This window comes from Poecilia mexicana, unplaced genomic scaffold, assembly GCF_051168715.1.
Source record: "Poecilia mexicana isolate PSO_F unplaced genomic scaffold, ASM5116871v1 scaffold_16, whole genome shotgun sequence".
In the NCBI taxonomy this organism is placed as follows: Eukaryota; Metazoa; Chordata; class Actinopteri; order Cyprinodontiformes; family Poeciliidae; genus Poecilia; species Poecilia mexicana.
Window position 1 is genome coordinate 22,339,336 of NW_028263385.1, and position 21,140 is coordinate 22,360,475.

General features: G+C 39.6%; 1 long non-coding RNA gene across 1 annotated transcript; it reads left to right on the forward strand.

The window, feature by feature from the left end:
- Positions 1-8,654: 8,654 nt before the first annotated feature.
- On the forward strand, positions 8,655-20,967 carry LOC148155081 (uncharacterized). Its single transcript, XR_015765585.1, has 3 exons — positions 8,655-16,539; positions 18,032-18,134; positions 19,924-20,967. It is a non-coding gene; the product is annotated as an uncharacterized LOC148155081 (long non-coding RNA).
- Positions 20,968-21,140: the final 173 nt, after the last annotated feature.

Here is a 21,140-nt window from a genome sequence, read left to right on the forward strand (position 1 = left end):
GGAAGAGAAATGAAGTCAAGTAAACAATTCCAGCTTCCCACTTGCTGTCAAACCAGCCATACTTTGCTATGTTATACCGCCTGTCATAAATAGGCACTGTGCGGAGTTGGAAAACAATGGAAAGGCTTCCTGTTTGAGCAGTCTATGCTAAAGCAGAACTTTTAAACTGCAATTAATCAAAACCAGTTAAATTGTTATCACCAAGGTAGTTAAAGCTGCATATCTGTCATAGCAGTAATAACATTTTCGTCTGGAGCAGAACCCCTCATTTGGGTGCTTAATTATACAAAACAATTATTTATGGCAAAATTAGAACATAAAGTCGTTAAATAACCTTCACGGTCTGTTATATCGACGCTAATTATTGCGTTCAGCTTTGAGCAAAATACCCACTTCGCCAGATGTTTGTTTCTGTGACAACTGGACAGTCAGCGCGCGGACAGGCGACTTGAACACTTGTCCAAAAAAGGCAAGGCAATTTACACTTGTTTGAAAAGAAGGAGAGGGAACGAGACGGGAAAAGAGAATTTGGAATCCCATGAGCGAGATCTTTTGTTTTGGAGGGGAATATGTAGCATTATGACATCCCGCGGGGGTTTCGGGGGCCATTCGTCTTTTCAGGGCCTCGCAGTGGGAGTGTGGCAGAGCAAGCCTCAGCCTGCTACCTTGCCCACCGACAGGCACTGATGGTCATCCAAGAAGCTCCTTAATTAGCCCGCAATCTGGCAACGACCCGTGTTCCTGAGATGTGGCAGCCCTGTTTAAATATGATGCCAGATGCAGTCCCACCTTCAGCATGTCATCTCATTGTCCTAGGAAGCCAGGGGAAGAGAGAGCCTGCACATCCCACCACGCAGCATGTGCTGCGGGATGATGTGCTCATTGTTTTTGTGTTTATTCTCCTTTTTCCTTGTTTCCGTTTTGCTTTATGTCATTCAGCGGGCAATCCTTTCTCCTGCTCTGGCACATCCGCAGTGGCCTCCACTTTGAAAAGCGATGCTGCTCAGCTCTAAAAATGCACAGAATAAAGTGCTAAAAAAACATAAACACGTGTTTAATATGGCCCTTTAGATCGTCTGCGACTGGTTTGGGATTATAAACTTGGTTCAGTGTGATCTATTCATGCAGTTAATGTAGCAATATCAATGGATCTAATCCAGTTTCCTTACACATTACTTTGCAGAGCTTGGCTCTTTTATGGGTGATGCCACAAGCATAAATAATCTAAATCAAATCCAGCCAAGTTTGACCTCCTTATAGTCAGACACACTCTAACACTTGATATTACATCTAATCTGTGATTCAGTATGTAGAGCAAGCACAAGCATTATCCAAAATGGTGTAAACATGTCCCAAGGCCTTCTAAAATTCTTCACTTATAATAGTTTTATTTCAGAACATATAAATGCTGGATATGGTGCAATAAATACTACAACCCTCCATTCAGTTTGTTTTTTTATTTATTTTTTATTATTATTATTTTTTTGCTTGTGTGCTTACTGTGGGATTTAGGCTGTCACAGCACCAACTTTGTGCCGCTGCGCTTATGGTAAATGTGGATAAGCTCAGAGGACGGAGGGCTTTTTATAGACCCGATAGAACAGCTCTTTCATGGCATGTTTTTTTTTTTTTTTTTTCTTGCAGCTCTTTCCTCAAATACAGTGTCATGACTTGAAGTTGACTCAGTCTGCATCGACTTCCCGTACCGGAGTTCACGAGTTAGCAGAAAATATCTCTGTGGAGACAGAGTGACAAGAGGAAGAAGAAAAACAAAAGTGCATTGAAATGTTTGAGGCTACATTCCCCCAGTGTTTCCGTTTTACTCGTTTTTGTGTTTAGATTAGAGCATATTTATATGATTAAAAAAAAAAATCTGTGCAGTTCAACTTTTTTATTCTTTTTAGAAGAAACGCTTGTTTTACGAGTTTGTGATCAAACTTCACTAATTGAAACGCACCAAATCAGTTACATGGGAAAAACAAACAAACAAACAAACAAAAAAATCATGTCTTTTCTACTAAATTTACAACTTAAATGAAGCTTCAAATTGGCATGGTGCAGCAACTTGTATAAATAGACATTTTGTCAAACTCCCTGCTTCCAGTGTGGAAGAATTTGAACATTTATTTGCATTATTTCTAATAAGTATTACATAATGGTGTATTTGTTCAATCAAATGTGTACCAACACTAAAACCACAACAGTGTTCTGGAGTTTGACTGTCCATTGCAGGATTTTACAAAGTGCAACGATTTCAGTAAAGCAGTATAGAAAATTATGCTCAGTGTATTTGGCTTGATTACATTGCACGATGATTATGGGGCACCATAGTGCAAGAACAAATTTTAAGAGATTTCAGTATAAATTTGGATGCAATGAAGTTCCATTTTAATGTGTCCTAGTCCTCCTTATTAACTGTTTTGATATTTTTTCTGAAGTCATACTACAATCTACCCCCTTTAAAACAGGAAACTGTGTAACAAACACGGAGGAGGAAGATAAATCATTAATTTCTACCTTGTATCATGATGGGCTTGTTATTGATCTCTAAATTTTCTGAATTTTGACGAGTGATTTTTTTTTTTTTAAATATCTCTGCATTTTCATTCAGAACAGTCCAGCATTCTTTTAATTTTTTAAAGTAAATCTTTTGACACTTTTTTCATTTGATCTGGAAATTTTACTGACGTGCAGACGTCACGTCCTGGTGGACACTCGCCCCTAAAATAGAGATCTGACAAAACAAAACAATTGATTCCGTTTCAATAACCCCTCTGTACTCATCCACGCAACTTCAAGAATAACCTTTCTTTGCATGCGCCCGGATCCATCTATGGATTGATCTTTGTAAATTGCCCATACATCAATGTGTGTCACACAGATTTATCAACGAGGACAAATGGCACCAACTTGCATGCAAAGTTTGCATCTTGAAACCTCATTTATTTGTTGCTGCATATGGAGAGACGAGATAATCTAATCAATTTTCAGAGGCAAAAAAAAAAAAAAAAAAAGAAAAAAGAAAGGAGATGCTGGAATAAAAGGGAGAGGTGGAGCATCCAAGAAAACATTAAGGAATATTGAGAAATATCCAGTTGTCTGAGCAAATGTAAACTGCCAAAGCCTCTTAGAACATGGTAGGTCTTTATTCACTAATACATTATCTTGAATATTTCATACAGGGAGATTACTAAAACAGGCTTGTGTGTCTTTTCTGTTGTATGTCTTTATAATTACACCTTGAAGCCATGGCTAAGTCGTGTTTTTTTTTTTCCTCCTCCGGTTTTTCCTCCATATTCATGAAAAGCAGACTTGTAATTTGATAAAGAGACGCTTGTGTTCTCAACTTCATTCAAATGGCATCATGGCGCCGTATTAAAGTGGGCATCTGTGTTCTTGCGGCATTAATCTCTTCAAGCACATTCCAGCTGCTGTGATGTGCGAGGGGGAGATAAGTCTTAAACAGTCTAAAGCTAAGCAAACCAGACAACTCTATTATTGGCTTCATAATTGCTTAATTAAACTTTTGTCACTAATCATTATGAGGGCAATAGAGCTGTTATACAGGCTTTCTGTCGAGCAGGGAAAAAACATCAATAAACTATGTTGGGGAGCTGATCCCCCCCTCCCATTCTCTCTCTTTCTTTCTCTCTCTCTCTCTCTCTCTCTGTCTCTCTCTTCCTGTCTCTCTCTCTTCACTCTTTTTTGTCCTCTGCAAATGAAATTCATTGCTGCCGGTTAGTGATCTGTAGGTCTGGAGCTCGACTGATATGAGCTGCCATCACCATTTGAATTGAGGGGTATTCAGTAGCACATGAATATGAACAAATGGCAAACATAAATCTCTTGCATGAAGTACACCTTCTATCCTTTTATTATGGAACAATTGACCCATCTAAAATGAATTCTAATGCCCGGGAAAGCATTTAGATTTAAATTACACCACGGGTCCCCTGGACCTGAGAGATGACGGCATAAAAAAGATGAATATGCTAATTATTTTCTTCCCCCCCTCTCTTTATTCCTCTTTTCGACATTTGCGTTGGGGTTATTGTGGACCTTGTAAATAAGATGACTGTTTTGTCAAGGAACGACTATGAAGCTCTGTTCCGTAAAGTATACCTTAGATCACCGACATGCATCTAGCTGTGACATTATCTTTATTGTTTTTTTATGAGCCTCCGGACTTTTTTTTTCTGCCCTGATGCACTTTATTGCACATATGTTAAGACGCGTGGGTTTGGCATGCAAATATGTTTTGTTTTGCTAGTGACTCGGATAGTCCATCAGACGCAAGTAGAAGGCGATCTCTCTCTTTCTCTCCTGTGTGAAATGTGCCCCCCGTCTCTCCGCTGCAGTCACAAGCAACCTGAGATGGCCATGTTACAAGGTTTGTTCCAAACTTCTGCCAAAGGATCAGAGTGAAATTGTGTCGCGTTTTATGTCCTTTAATTGGCCTGGCTTTGAAAAAACAACTTTTAGCTTTGAATGTGTTGCCATAGGCAGTCGGTTGGCAGGAGTGCAATGGGTGCAAAAAAAAGCCTCATTTTATAATTTGTAGGCACTTTAAAGTTGACGAAAGCCCTCTGATCACTTGAAAAGTGTCCAAAACGTGACAAGAGTTGGGGGGCTTCACCAGGAGAATAATCAAGAAAAGCTTTTGTGTGCATCTTTTCTTGATTTTTTTGTCTTCCCCTCCCTCAATATCACAATGGCAATATGGAGGTTAAGAATGCCAGCTTCATCAAAAATGTGAAAGTAGGGGGAAAAAAATAAATATGGCCTATGAATTGACACTTTTACCTCGATTTATTATTTTACACAGCGTGAGGATTACTGTTCAACAGGGTTGCAATGTGATCATGTGGAACATTATAAAACAGCCCAACATTTGTCAAATTTATTTGGCTGATGCGTGGGTTATTTATGTCTGATGATTCTAGCTTGAATTGTGAAAGAAAAGAAAATGTTAGGAGGAGCCTGTCATGCACATAATAAATTTTGTGATCTTTCCCCAGTTCCAGTTACGTGTGAAAAGTTACACCGGTTGTCTAAAACTATATGCAACTAGATAATAATTTATTTATAAATGTCACAAAATTCATAATGCCTAAAGTTAATACTTTTCAGGGTCAAAACGGACGGACGTCTGAAATGTACGTCCACTCTAGTTTTATTCTGCTATGAATTATTCACCCAAAGCCGTTCTGTTCTATAGTGACAACTACAGTTTAAAATGAGAACTGCAGTGAGTTGGTTTGAAGTGGCAGTGTGCTACAAAAGGCCACAGGTTTCAACTTGACCCCAGTACTACCTTGCTAATGGGCCAACATAAAACTGTAGCCTTCAGTACAAAATGTTATTATAGGAGGATCATGACACACTTTACCAATGTTTTAGAGTTTTTTTAGAGTAAGAAAGGTAATAACTCAGAAGTTTTTGTCCAGTCATATCACCAAACTGGCTAATACGACTAACTGCTCATCAGCCCTCCATTTGCAATTTGTTTGTCTAAAAGCATTTTGGGTATCTAGTAAAAAGAAACAGAGACATAGAAGATACTTTGCTACCACCATAAGAATACCATATCTCAGGGCTTTTCAAAGTGAAGGGCATGCCAGAGCAGACATGGCTCATCTTTTCTTTGTTTCACAAGATGAGAAAACTAATTTATAACTAGTGGAAAACTTGATTATGAATTTAAACCGGTGATGTATGGGTGGGGTTCTGAAACTTTACTATTTGATTTCTTAACTGCTGATTGCTAATTGCAGGATCTGCTGACCTTATTTACTGTTCATGGTCTTTCTACACCCCACAAGTGCTCAGAGTGGTGGGCAGTCATACGACTATGTAACTGATCTTCCTCTTCTTCTACCGCCAGAACTTGGCTACATTCTGTTCCCATTTTGGATAATTTTTTTTTGTTTGTTTTTGCCAAAAACTTAACCATATGTAGAAAAACTGATCTAGAATAATTTTCTCTGTATTTAATAATTTGATGTACATTTATTCATTTATTTCTCCAATACATTTTTTGCCATTTACATCAAGTGACTAAGCACAATTCCCTGCAAGAAATCAGTCTTCAGACATACATCCTATTGCAATAACTGAGTCCAAAAACAATTATTTTTTTTAGCGTTACACATGCAAGAGAAAAAAACAAAAAAAAAAGGATAAATATTTAGTACCTAAAGAAACAGTGAGTACGCAGATTATCTGGCCCAAGCAAAATAATAAACAATAAGGAATTATGACCATGATTATTTAAATTTGGGATTTTGATGGTCGGATCTGAAGATAATCCACTTTCACAGTGTTGTGTCATGCAATTCAATAAAGTAATTAAATCCAAGCCTAATAATATTTAAACTAATTAAACTCAGATAATTTTAACTTTATGAAACTTTTAGGATACTCTAATTTTATTTACATTGCATTGCATGCACATAGAGCCTCCTTACAATTACACAAGACAATAAAATATTCAATTCAAGCTTAGACCAGAAAAAATATCTTAAGTTTCCTCAAAATATAAAAACATTGAGAGAACTACATTTTTGTAAATAAAATATTTTGTATTGTATCGTAGTAACTGTATTACTAAAAAATTGGTTTTGTAAAACTTTTTTTTTCTTTTTTTTTTTTTTGTCTTTTTGTTATTTACTTTGTTTTGCTGTTTTTCTCCAATATAGTCATGTTCAAAAATTGCACGGCCAGTTTAATGATTTTTCTTAGAAGAATTAATTACTGTATTACAAAGTTTATGGGAACATTGGCATATATTTTCTTTATATAGAGAGCAGAAAAGTTACCTTTGGTGAGTCTAAACACTCAAAAACTTTTGTCATTTAATGCATCTCAGCTGACAGCGAGACACTTTGTTAATGAATTGCTTCGAAGGCGTCAGAAGACAGACTTAATTACAGAGAACACAGTTCTTGCATTATTATTCCATATATCCCCAGCTGAATACAATTCTGCAGCTAGATAAACAAATTTCATGGCAGCCTTTATGGCACCACTTTCTGGCCAACCATTGATACCAGTGTTTATTCGCGGGGCTGCGTGAAGCGTGGCAGGCATGAAAATGTGGCATTAAAAGTGGAATCCTTCATTTTCATCTCATTAAAAAAAAAAGTTGGCAGAATGCAAATACGTAGCCATGAAGATGTACGATACTTACAAGTCTTCTACAGCCCTCACAATGGTTGATTATGTGGTTAAGTGAACAAATGTGGAAAAGAGAGAAGTGGTTTGAGGAGCGCTGTTTGTGGCAACATATTTAATGAGCTAGTTAGTGATTTAAATGCACAAGGAAAAGTCTAGTTAAAAGGCTGACATGTTGATATTTATTGCTACATTTCATTGTATATTCTGCATACTGTCTGTTCTTAAATGTTTATATATATATATATATATATATATATATATATATATATATATATATATATATATATATATAGAGAGAGAGAGAGAGAGAGAGAGAGAGATTTTTTAGTTAGTTTCTGTTCAGAAAGCTCTATTGTGTAAAAATGACAGTATAGTTTGACTGAACAAGTAAAGCTTTTATACTGAAAATTAAAACTCTTCAGCAGAATATTTATCATTTAGACAGAAGAACAATGTTTATGTATGTTTTTTTTTTTTTGCATATCTTATAGATTTCACCAATGTATTATTTGAATTAAATCTAATATTTGTATGCCACATTATTTCAGAAAAAAAAAAAAAAGGTTTTATGCCTTGAGCCTCCTTCCCTTTCTGCCTGCCATAAACCAGACTCTTCTTTTAATTAAAAATATGTAAGCGTTGTGTTCACATACTTCCAGAAACATGTAACATATTATTTTGGTTATGTGGAGATTCATTTCTACTGCCTCACCCTGGCCAAACAACGGGAGTATTACATATCTCCGCACGTGTGTGTGTATGCGCGCGCGTGTGTGTGTGTGTGTGTGTGTACTTGTTTTACCTGCCGCGTGGGGACTTCAGCCTGACTCTGTGCATACACGTGGGGACCTGATGACACGTGGGGACCAAATTTGAGGTCCCCACCGGCACAACCCCATTTTCAAGTAGAAAATGGTGTATAAACATGCCTGGTGAAGTTTTCCAGGAAGTCCCCACGAATTCCATTCCAAGACAAAATGTGTGTGTGTGTATAAGGGAACCGCCCCTAGTGGTCACACAGATTATTGCAGTCCCCATTAGGCTAGGTGTTCCGGAACAGTGCGTCACCATCTGCTCACTCTCTAGCTCCCTCTATTGGTCGGTCAGAGGTTTTGCAATTTATTGGTGAAATTAAACTTTAACTTTAAAAATGTAATATTTTTAACTTATTTTTTTACATTGTGGGATTAATGGAGTATTTTTCATTTAATTTATTTTATTGCAATTTAAAGTGAAGTTTACCAGTATTTACTTTTTTATTTAATTTATTGCAATAAATTAAATAAAATTTATTACAATAAATAATAATAAATTTATTGTAATAAATAAATTTATTATTTATTATTATAAATATTAAATAAGCAGCTTAGCTCAAAGCTGCGCTCTTAGCTTTGAGAAGCTAAGTGCACACACACTATTGAAACTCAAGTTAACTGGCAAATCGTAAAGAGCTGAAATTTGATACATCGGTAGGACCCACTGAAACAAGAAAAAAAGCCTTTTGGAGGAAATGTTGCCATTTTGGGTCAAATTTTTTGGCATTTTTGACTTTTCATACATGTCGAACTTCAACAAACTCCTACAGATTCTGAGCTATCTTCAAATTTGGTCAATATGACATTAAGGCAGTGGTTCTTAACGTGAGTTCATTCGAACCCCAGGGGTTTGATCAGTCGGTCTCAGGGGTTCAGTGGAGCCTCTGCCGCACTGATTGAAGAAGCTCCACTTCTCAGCATGAATTTGAACTTGTGTCTTTTATTACTTCAGCAAAGCTCACAGTTTTTACCAAATTCTGTACCAAATTCTTTTCGGGGTTGCTACTGCCTCTAGTGGCATGGGGGTGGTAACATAATTACTCAGTCAGCCTCCTGCAGTGATTAACAGGCAGAAGCAGCTGTTGGAGCTGATCTGATTATTGGGTGAAGGAGTGAGGAGTGAAATTGTTTTTGTACCGCAAATTAACGTTTTATTTTAAGTCAACTCAGAGATTATTTTTTGTTATTTTTATAAGCAAAAGAAACTCCTTTGAAACAGGAAAAGTCTCCCCAAGTGCTTTTTATTGTTTTTGAATGAGTCGAAAACCTCCTCCTGAGGGACTACTCTGGTATTTTTGTTTTCTGGACCTTTGTGATGCAAGAGTGGCCATAACAAGTACAAAAACCTTCACCGACGACTTGAAGAAAAGCGCAAAGTTGTGGGATCCAGCCGATCACTCACAGAAGAACAAAGAAAGCAGCCAGCGGGCAGTGAGTAAAATCAGCTGATTGAGTTTATGAATGAAAGTGCAGCTGCGCTGCAGAGAAACAATCAATCGCCACAGAAAGCAAAGTTGTGGATTTTGGAAAAGAATTGCAACAAAAAAGGATGTTTATGGATGAACTTATTTGAAAGTGAAGGGATTGTGTGATCATTAACAATGTCTGACCCTGACACTCCGCCTGCGTCTGAGGACATATTAAAGGTGTGCGTTCTTTCGCGCAGAGGCAGATTGGGAGCCTGCACTAGAAGGATTACATTACTAAATCAGAATACTGCAAAGTCTTTATTTATTATTAATTTTTCATTCTCTTAAGAATGTAGAGCTAATTAAATGATCTAAACAAGACCTTAAAGTGGATCCAGTTTCTCTCGATGGTCAACCTGTTGAAATTGTGGCAAATTTTAAATACCTTGGGTCGTTCCTGGACAGTCAGCTCAACTGAAAACACTGACTATATTTTGAAGAACTGTTATCAGAGACTCTACCTTTGAAGAAGACTTAGTGATCTTCGGGTGACCCAAATAGACTCTAATTGGGTCACCCCCTATGTCTTGAATTTTGAAAAAAATAATTTTGTTTATCACTACATAAGGGTTCAGCGAGTGCGCATATGAATTTGATGGATTTGGTACCTCAAAAAAGGTTAAGAACCACTGCATTAAGGTGTTGGGGAGTAATGATTATCAATTTTTTGTTTTTGTTTTTGTGGATGTTAAAGGGGCATGGCCAGGCCTTAACTTTGAGCTTCATACCATAAATTTGGAAAATCTATAAAGAAAGACTGATTTATACCAAACAATGAGTGATCCATGTGGTATGCCAAATGATACTATTTGGTCATATGATGACATAAATGCACACCCTATCAGAACAAGAAGTCTGTTTTTTTCCTTTGAAAGTTCCATTTCTGACTCCCTTGATCTAATCAAGATGATACTGAGGCAGATACCAGATAAATTGGTCTTACTTGCTTTAAAGCTCAACAAGTTTACACTGGAAGGTGACTTCCCCATGCCCACACAATATAGCAAGCCATTGCCATTCATTTGGCTCTAAATTCCACATATTTCAGCCAAGCAGCACCAAAGTCACTAGGGAGAATGGACATGTCTGGCACATTCCGCATCATGGCGTTTACCATAAGCGAAAGAACATACTGAGGGTGGTGTTTGACTGCACATCCTCATTTCAAGGAACCTCTCTGAACAAGAAACATCTCCAAGGTCCTGATTTAACAAACACCCTGATTGGGGTACTGTTAAGGTTTCGCCAAGAAGCAATCACTGTTATGGCAGACATTGAGGCAATGTTTTATCAAGTTTATGTTGATGAAAAGGACAGAGACTTTCTGAGGTTTCTGTGGTGGCCAGAAGGGGACATTAGTAAACCTCTTAAGGTTTACAGGATAAAATTTCACCTCTTTGGTTCAGTATCACTGCTGCTGACAACCAGAAACATTATTCTGATGAGGTTATCAAAACCATTAAAAGTAACTTATGTAGATTGTTTGCCTCTGATCAGTGGCAACAGAGAACCCTCCAGGACCCTGCTGAGGGTGTAGAGCTGGTCCAGTGTTCCACGACCAGGACGAAAACCACACTGCTCTTCCTGAATCCGTGGTTCGACTATCCGACGGACCCTCCTCTCCAGAACCCCTGAATAGACCTTACCAGGGAGGCTTAAGAGTGTGACCCCTCTGTAATTGGAGCACACCCTCCAGTCCCCCTTTTTGAACAGGGGGACCACCACCCCAGTCTGCCAATCCAGGGGAACTGCCCCCGATGTCCATGCGATATTGCAGAGACGCGTGAGCCAACACAACCCTACAACATCCAGAGCCTTAAGGAACTCCGGGCGGATCTCATCCACCCCCGGGGCCCTGCCACCGAGGAGCTTTTTGACCACCTCGGCGACCTTGTCCCCAGAGATTGGAGAGCCCGACCCAGAGTCCCCAGGCTCAGCTTCCTCAACAGAAGGCATGTTGGTGGGATTGAGGAGGTCTTCGAAGTATTCCGCCCAACGGCCCACAACGTCCCGAGTTGAGGGGACGGGGTCAGCAGCACACCGCCCCCACTATAAACAGTGTTGGTGCTGCACTGCTTCCCCCTCCTGAGACGCCGGATGGTGGACCAGAATCGCCTCGAAGCCGTACGGAAGTCTTTCTCCATGGCCTCTCCAAACTCCTCCCATGCCCAAGTTTTTGCCTCAGCGACCACCTGAGCCACATGCCGCTTCACCCGCCAGTACCCATCAGCTGCTTCTGGAGTCCCACAGGCCAAAAAGGCCCGATAGGACTCCTTGACAGCATCGCTCACCGAAGGCGTCCACCAACGGGTTCGAGGGTTGCCGCTGCGACAGGCACCAACAACCTTTGCGGCCACAGCTCCGATAAGCCGCCTCGGCAATTGAGGCACGGAACATGGTCCACTCAGACTCAATGTCCCCTACCTCCCCCGGAACGTGTTCGAAGTTCTGCCAGAGATGAGAGTTAAAGCTCCGTCTCACAGGGGACTCCGCCAGACGTTCCCAGCAGACCCTCACTATACGTTTGGGCCTGCCAGATCTGACCGGCTTCCTCCCCCACCACCGGAGCCAACTCACCACCAGGTAGTGGTCAGTGGACAGCTCCGCACCTCTCTTCACCCGAGTGTCCAAGACATACGGCCGCAGATCCGATGAAACGACGACAAAATCGATCATCCAACCTGCGGCCTAGGGTGTCCTGGTGCCAAGTGCACATATGGACACCCTTATGTCCATCATGGTGTTCATGATGGACAATCCGTGATGAGCACAGAAGTCCAATAACAGAACACCACTCAAGTTCAGATTGGGGGGGCCGTTCCTCCCAACCACGCCCCTCCAGGTCAGTACCCCCTCTAAGGACTCCAAGAGGGGTGGGTAATCTGAACTGTTGTTCGGCCCATAAGCACATACAACAGTCAGAACCCTTACCCCCACCCATAGGCGGAAGGAGGCTACCCTTTCGTTCACCGGGGTAAACCCGGTGAACAAGTATGCCCACTCCTGCCCGGCGCCTCTCACCGTGGGCAACTCCAGAGTGGAAGTACGTCCAGCCCCTCTCAAGGACACTGATTCCAGAACCAGAGCCATGCGTCGAGGCGAGGCCGACTATTTCTAGCCGACTATTTCTCAGCTTGAAGTAACCTCAGATTGAAGTAGCTGAGAGTAACCTCTCAGCTATTTCAAGCTGAGAGGTTCTACCCAGAACCTCTCAGCCTCGCACACTGGCGCCTGTTCCTTCCCCACCAGAGAGGTGACGTTCCATGTCCCAAGAGCCAGCTTCTGCAGCCGAGGATCAGACCGCCAGGGTCCCCTCCTTCGGCCGCCGCCCATTACACATTGTACCCGACCCCTTTGGCCCCTCCGACAGGTGGTGAGCCCATTGGAAGGGGGACCCACGTCTCCTCTTCGGGCTGAGCCCGGCCGGGCTCCGTGGGTAAAAGCCCGGCCACCAGGCGCTCGCCATTGTGCCCCACCTCCAGTTGTATTGTACCTCTATTGTTGTATATTTATTTATTTATGTATGTATGTATTTATTTGTTTTGCTTAGACCCTCCTCCTGCAGTGATTAACAGGCAGAAGCAGCTGTTGGGGCTGATCTGATTGTTGGGTGAAGGAGTGAGGAGTGAAACAGTTTTTGTACCGCAAATTAACGTTTTATTTGAAGTCAACTCGGAGATTATTTTTTGTTATTTTTATAAGTAAAAGAAACTCCTTTGACACAGGAAAAGTCTCCGTGAGTGCTTTTTATTGTTTTTGAGTGAGTCAAAAACCTTCTCCTGAAGGACTACTCTGGCATTTTTGTTTTCTGGACCTTTGTGATGGAAGAGTGGCCATAACACAGAGAGAATACCCTCCATGGATAAAGGAGTTGGAAACTAAAATAAAAAAGGGTCACACTAGAGGTGGTGGCTTGGTGCAGCTACTTCAAGCTCAATACCCAGAAGACAGTGGAGTTAATGATAGACTTAGGAAAGTCACAGACCCATCATCCCCTCTCAGAGTCCTTTCTATCTCCAATTTGGACTCATTCTGCTTCCTGGACATTACCATCATCCAGGACTTCAAGTGGGAGCCAACCATCAGCTCCTTTATCATAAAGGCCCAGAACAAGTTGTTCTAGCTATGGCAGCTGAGAGAACTCAAACTGCCAATTGAGTGTTGGTGCAGTTTAACACAGACATCATCAAGTCCGTCCTCACCACCTCTGTCACTGGGTACAATGGAACCACAACCAAGGACAAACCTAGATTACAACACATCATGCATACTGATGAAAAGGTGATTGGGTGCAACCTCCAACATTTACATGACCTGTACTTCAGGGATGTAGGTCGTGCAGGTTGGATTGCGACTAACACTTCTCAAGAACAGCTTCTTTACCTCAGCCATTAGACTGTTAACAATAGATAATTGAATGTTGCATAACACTGCCACTTTATCTACCTGCTATTCTGCACATGCATACATATTTTTACTTTTTAGTCATATTTTGCATCAATATATCAAAGCAATTTCCTAACACATGACCCTGTATACTAGCAATAGCAATAAAAGTGATTCTGATTCTTCATGCGACAAGTCTGACGTTCTATCAAACAGTTCTAGGAATGGGGTACTGTTCTATCCCATTGTGTGCTAGGGGAATGGTATGACTGAAAGAAACAGGAATCTTAATAAAATGGTAAACATAGCAGTTCTATGTCTGGAAATTGAATTAAAACTAATTGAATAATTCCTAAAGAGAAAGTATTTCACTCCATGTTCATTAGTCAAGTCAAACAGGTCATGTTTAGGCCTGCTTAGTAGAAATGACGGTATTAGGTGCATTAAGTGCAGAAGCTTTCTGCTGAACACAATCCTTTATTTGCTCTTTGTTTTATGTAAAGCATAAAACAAAGAGCAGTGTTGTCCATCATTTTAAGTGACTTGCCCATACAAAATTTAACAGAAATAAAAATCTTATCCACATATTTATCCACATGTAGTATAATAATAGTAATATATAGTAGTATAATAATATAATAGTATAATAGTAATCTTATCCACATATTCATCCACATATAGTTTTCCTTATCTACAATAGGCCTCCACCCAATTTCTCTGTAATGGCTGCCATCTCACACACATCCTGAAATTTGACGTCCCCACCTCACCCATGCCCATCCCCCCTCAACATTCCCTCCATGGCCTGGAGGGAAACATGCTGAACTATAAAGTATAGCATGTTTGAACTTTTTAAGGAAAATGCTTGGTTGACAATAAAGAATGGTGGGAGAAGAGAAATAAAGAATCCGCATGCAACTCAAGCAGGTTGACTGGCTCACATTTCCTCATATAGTTTTTCTTATGTACTATAGCCATCTACCCAGTTTCTCTGTAATGGCTGCCATCTCACACACTTCCTGAGATTTGACGTCCCCATCTCACCCATGCCCATCCCCCCTCAACATGCTTGGTTGAAGATAAAGAATGGTTGGAGAATAAAAACAATCAGTATGCTAATCAAACAGGTTGACCACCTCACATTTCTTCACTTTCTTTCAACTTTCCTAATTTATATATTTATTTTTCCACATCCTGTTTTTCTGATATGCTATAGCCTCTATCCCCAGTCTCTCTGTAATGGCTGCCATCTCACACACTTCCTGAGATTTGACGTCCCCACCTCACCCATGCCCATCCCCCTCAACATGCTTGGTTGAAGATAAAGAACGGTGGGAAAATAACAAAATCAGTATGCTAATCAAACAGGTTGACTGGCTCACATTTCTTCAGTCACTTTCTTTCAACTTTCCTAATTTATATATTTATTTTTCCACATCTTGTTTTTCTGATATGCTATAGCCTCTATCCCCAGTCTCTCTATAATGGCTGCCATCTCACACACTTCCTGAGATTTGACGTCCCCACCTCACCCATGCCCATCCCCCCTCAACATTCCTCCATAACTTGCTCTCAAACTTTGCAGAATTGACTGGTGTTGAACCTACAAAATTTCCATTACAAAGAATAATTTTGTCTCCTGAAGCATTACTGTGGGAGATAATAAAATGTAACTTATTAATTTCATAGTTTTAAAACTTAATTGATGGCGCGGGAAAGTTGTGACGCCAAAGTTAAGGTGTCATTAGTTATTAACACAGGGCTGGGCCGTCAACCTCAGCTCAATGCTTTTTGCAACCAAGCAGAAACTCCGGCGTGTGCCGGAGGAAAAATCAAGCGCTCCTTTTTGACTACTGCACACCGAAGGAGGGGATTCATGCTAACACATCCGAGGAATGAGGAGCGACGTATGACGAGGATTGATCTAAAAAAATGGTAAGATTATAGTTATCTTAATGGACTCCTAGTTTTTATCCATTATATCACTCGGTCAGATATACTTTTAAATGCTGTTTAAACGTGTTGATCTGTAAAAACTGTTTCAATTGTGCTTCACTTGGATGGCTAGCTTACATTAGCCTAGTACAGCTAATAAGAAACATGCATGTTTTATATTTTATTTATTGATGTGCAGTCTTACAAGAAAAATAAAAATAAAAGTGATAACCTAAAAAATATATTAAAATATGACTGCTCAAAAAAAAGACTCAAATGCAAAATATAAAAAGCTAAGTTAGCAAATTGCAAACCTCATAAAGCAGAAATAATGAAATATGCACTATTTTCAGTCACCCTGCTTGTGTGATTGAAGAGGGTTTTTGCTTTTTTGCATGTGTTTTGAATGGAGAGACGATAGACATGAGGATCTAAAACATGAGGCTGAAGTAAATGGATACCTTGTGGGTAAAGGTTGATTCTGCTGGGAGGGGGGCCTTCAGGGCACATTACACCAGACTACATTCTCTTTAGAATAATAAAGGTTGGGATATTTGGGGAAGAGCTGTGAATTAGAAACTAACTTCAGCATCATAACTTTAGTTGAGGGGAAGAGAGTGAATCTGCTTTGTTAAAATGAATTTCAGGGCTTTGACACATTTATAATCATTGAATGTTTGGGGGGGGGGTTTTCCAGGAAAATCCCAACCAGAGATGCAGATCCAGTGATGGGAGTGACGGCTGTTCCAGTTTAAAAGGTGAATTATCTCAGGGAAAGATGCATTAGCCCACAGTGTTTTTCCCACTTTTAAATTGTTTTTGCATAACTGTTTCAGCTAAATTAATGTAACCTGTGCATAACCGCACAGGTAAGAGAAGGGAGGTGTGCAGGGGCAGATCTAGCAAAATATTTATGGGGTGACAAGAGGAGGGCAGGGATTTTTTCAGGGGTGGCAGCATATGCCAGTATCTAAGTATGAATCTAGATAGAGATGTGCCAATACCGTGATCGGCGATCACCGATCATACACTTTTTCACGGAAATCGGCCGATTATGATCGATGGCCGATCGATCGGCACACCTCTAATAGATAGATAATATGTCTCACTCTCACATTTGTCATCTCTGACAGCGGGAGATGTTTTGGTAGGACCCAGTTCAACTGCTTTCCTTTATACATTCATCTGTTATTGACTTCTTATAGCTTTGCTAATTTTATTTAGTAACAGTCTAGTTGTTCCTTTAGTTGTTCTTCTAGTTGGGGAAATCATATTTTATTTATCACTGCAGGAGGGTTCAGTGAATGCGCATATGAAACTGGTGGGTTTGGTACCTCAAAAAAGGTTAAGAACCACTGTCTTGCATATAAATGTCAAATAATTTAAAGCCTTTTAATTTATGTATGCTGAAACCATTATGTCAAATTTAGCAGCAATGATAATCTCAATAAACAAATGGTGGTCTGTGTTAAAATATTAGCATTTATGGGGCCTCTGAAGCTCTGGGGGCCCAATGGAGCTGCTGACTTAATTTGGATTTAACAGAAGTGGACAGAATTGATATTCATTTTAATTGTATTTTTTGATTAGTTGTTTTTAAGACTAGTTGTGGGTTTATATAGCAGTTCAATGATGATGTTTTCCCATAACATAATTACCCAGTGATATTTTTACTTTTATTGTCAACTTAACATCTTTTAATACAAAAAACACGGTGGACCGCCTGGGCACCCGACCACCGGGTTTAGCAAGTTTTCTGGGGGAAACCCTGCATGTTGAAGTATAAAATCAATGTGCATAGTTTGTGTCATTTAACCTACAGTTAATAGGTCAGATTAGGTGAAAATGGATATCATAGTCCAAATGTAATTTGCTGCGGTCAGTACCTAACTCCTGTGTGGGTGTCTGATTTTTAACTGTCAAATTTGGACACAGCAGAATATTAGCTTTTGGTGTATTTGTGACAGATCCGGGTGGATCACTTCATGGTTAGTATTAAATATATAAGTAAGGCTTTTGCTTTATTTGTCCTCCCACCCCCTCTGTTAAGTGCTGTGTTTTCATATTATGCACCATGAAATGCAGAATCTCCAGTGTAATCTGATGGAGCCTGTACACTTTTGATGCTGTTAATATGTGACATATTTGGGATTTCTAAATACCTTCATGAAGTTGAAGTTGACTCTGTAGCTCTGTATTAAGTTGTAACAGCTAATTTAGGCATTTTACTGTTAACTTGTCAATTTTTAGGAGTTGAAACAGTCATCCGATGAGAGCGACGATACCGTCATCCTTGGTCCAACACCAGCTGAAGTACGGGACACGAGCGTGCCTGAGCTCACAAGAACTGATTGTAAGTTTATCTATAAATATCATAGTATTACACTTTTTTTAACTGATGATTGTAGATGTTTTGATTTTTATGCTTGTTTCTGTATTTATCATCAGAAATAATTTCCCAGAGAACAAAAAGTCATGGGAATAGAAATTATTTTCACAGGCGTCTAAGAAAAATGCAATGAACATTCAGGTTAACATCGGTAGGCCTAACAGCAGCCAATCAGAGTGGAAAAAATATTATTATTTTGTGCCATTTTCTAGTTGTTAAATATTCCACAAAATGAGGAGATAAAAGATGAACAACATGCCAGTTTAAACTTTGGACTATTTGCAAACCAACTGAACTCTGCAGCATTAAAACATGGATAGAACTGTAACTACATTAATCATAACTCTTCTTCTGTTCAATGTTTGTCAGTTTCTTGTGGTGCAGCTCTGTGCTGCCTTCAGGAGAATGGGACATCAGAGCATCATCCATAAAATTTCACCCAAATGGCATTTACTGTGCAAACCAGAGCTTTTAGTGGAAAAACAAAAGTTCCTTTTAATGCCACACAAATATGAGACAGAAATATGGATTATTTCTTTATATAGACCTGTCTATTGATTATAGATTAATAGTTTTACTGAACAGAAATTACAAAGAACAAATCTGGTTCTTCATCAAATCCTAATGAGTCAAACTGAAAGTGTCATGGAGTCACTGAACACCACCATGACATTAACACTGACATGAAAATAATATTGAAGAAATAAATATATCAAATATAATTAAAAACATAAATAAGTGATAAGTTATTTACTGTTATGGTCTGTAAGATATATTTATTCTCAATATTAGATATGGTCTCAGCAAACCCATGGCACTTCAACAATATTATTTTACCTTTTATCTGGAAATAGTGTGTTTATTCTTGCCATACATCCTATGTATTAATTATTGATCGAAAGGTCTTGCCATACCAGTTTATTCCTCTGTATTTACTTTAGTTTCTTAGTTTATTCTTGCATTTTGTTCTTCATTAATTTCCATTTAGTTTCCTTTGATTAGTATTGTCCTCTCTTGGTTTATTGCTATGTCCACTTTAGTTTCTTTTCTGTTTCTAGATTTATTTTATCATTTATTGATGCTCAGTAATCTTCACTCATCACCTGCTGCGCTGCCTAATCATCATGTTTCACATCATGTGTTCATTTTTCACTGTTCAGCGTCGGATTCTGTTTTTATGCCATAATTCACATCTCTGCCAGCATGCCTAGGTGGGCCCCATGTGGGGAAAAGGAGGGCAGACCATGTGGGTTTGTCCGCGGTTTCCACAATGGCCCGGCATGGGTTTGCCCATGTAGGGCCCATGTAGGGCCACAGCCCACATGGGCCATACATGGGCAAACCCATGTGGGCCCCCACCATATAGGGCATGTAGGGCCCATGTGGGCTGTGGCCCTACATGGGCCCTACATGGGCAAACCCATGTGGGTCCATTGTGGAACCCGCAGACAAACCCATATGGGACCCATATATCAGCCCTCCTTTCCCCCACATGGGGCCCACCTAGGCATGCTGGCAGGGTACCTGCTGATGCTTTTTTAAGGACTGGTGAGATTAATGTTTTCACTCATTACTAGTTGTCAGCTTCATCAGTGGCAACTATTACAGCTGACAACTGACCCTTTAATATTAAATACTTTACTACAGCTGTGATTAAAAAATGTTTTTGTGATAGCTTTATAACTTGCCCTGTCACACAGACTGAAACCTTTTTTCATTGAAGAACACTTATGTGCCCCTAATTATTTTTCAGGCCCACCACAAAAGAAGAGACTCAAGTGGAGCCAAGAAGAAATTCAGGCGGTGGAGAAAACGCTCATGGACTGTATTGAATCTGGAAAGGTTCCTGAGAAAGCCCAGTGTACAGTCATGGCCAAAAGTTTTGAGAATGACACAAATATTATATTTTCACATGAACTGCTGCCCTCTGGATTTCATGTGTCAGATGTTTTCATCACATACAGAAATACAATTGCAATCATATTATGAGTAACAAAAGCTTTTACTGACAGAATGAGTTAATGCAGCAAGTCAGTATTTGCAGTGTTGACCCCTCTTCTTCAGAACCTCTGCAATTCTCCCTGGCATGCTCTCAATCAACTTCTGGACTAAATTCTGACTGATAGCAGTCCATTCTTGCACAATCAATGCTTGCATTTTGTCAGAATTGCTAGGTTTTTGTTTGTCCACCCGTCTCTTGATGATTGACCACAAGTTTTCAATGGGATTAAGATCTGGGGAGTTTCCAGGCCATGGACCCAAAATCAAAAATTGCTGTTAAGCTGATCACTCTTTATAACATTCTGGAGTACATGCAAATTGCCATTATAAAAACTGAAGCAGTAGACTTTGTAAAAATTAACATTTGAATCATTCTCAAAACTTTTGGCCATGACTGTATGAAGTGCATTGAAACCTCGCCAGTGGCCCTCAAGGACAGGACATGGCAAGGGGTTAAATTCTATGTGAAAAATCGCATAGATGCGTTAAAACGAGAGACTTTCAAAAGAAGGTAAGCGTTGACTTTTTTGGTACTGTTAAAGAACCTGATCATTTGTTAGTGCCATTACCACCCCGGATCTGTTTGGAGTTTCTGCCAGTTTTGAAGTTCTGAGACAGCTGTAGTCAAGTTTTGTAATCCAAGTATGTATGCATACTTTCATAGAAGAGGAAGTTTGTATGTTAATGTTTATGGATGCAAATCAATGAATCCATTTCATATATGTATATCCATGTTGAATTGTACTACGTATATCTGGAAATTGTGTAATAAAATGGTTCACATACAACCTGAAAATGCAGTCCAATATTGATGGTTGGCTTTAAGCAGGTTACCAGGAACTTAAAATATCATTAAACAAAAACAAATCTAATATAATGCAGTTTATTGACTTAAAACAACTAGGATTGCTCATATTTAACAAACTGTGTTCACAAAAATTACACAGTGCCACCTGGTGGTAGTTGGTG